The following is a 690-nucleotide window of genomic DNA, read 5'->3' as shown; positions in this document are numbered from 1 at the left end:
ATGGTTAAAATTTTATGTATATGGTAAATGGTAAATTTTACGTATATTTAACCACACTTTAAATAAAGGAAAGAGGGAAGCAGAAAAATCAGTACCAAGTGCAATCTGGGAAAGACTCAGCTGTTTTCCAAAGGCTTTGAAGATGGAGGAAAGGGCCATGAGCTGCAGAGAGAATGAGTACAGTTAATAGAAGCTGGAAAGGCAAGGAAACAGATTCTCCCCTAGGGCCTCCAAAAAAAAAAAAAAAAAACGTGCAGCCCTGCAGACACTTTGCTTTTACCCCAGGGATACCAGTTTTGGACGTCTGCACTCCAGAATATAAGAAATAAATTTGCATAAGATAACAATTTTTTGTTACCACAAATTTGTTTTATTTTAAACCGGCTGACCTAATACTACTGCCTTATCCACCCAGTAGATATTTTGTTACACTTCCCTCCAGGGAACATTCCTCTTCCCTGCACCACCCCAAACCTGGGCATAACTCACCAGTCTTTTCTCGGGCTTATAGGGGACCTCCCACTTGAGGCCGAAGGTCATGGGGCTGCTGATTTTTCCAGGCAGACTTGCCAGACGTAGCAAATAAAAGTACGGAACCCAAAAGAAGCAACAACAAGCACCCACATTCCATTAAATGTGAATTGACCATGCAGTATTTGGGACATATACTTAAAAACTGTTGGTTGTTTA

This window comes from Zalophus californianus, chromosome 1 (genome assembly GCF_009762305.2).
Source record: "Zalophus californianus isolate mZalCal1 chromosome 1, mZalCal1.pri.v2, whole genome shotgun sequence".
Lineage (NCBI taxonomy): Eukaryota > Metazoa > Chordata > Mammalia > Carnivora > Otariidae > Zalophus > Zalophus californianus.
This window is presented reverse-complemented; position numbering follows the sequence as displayed.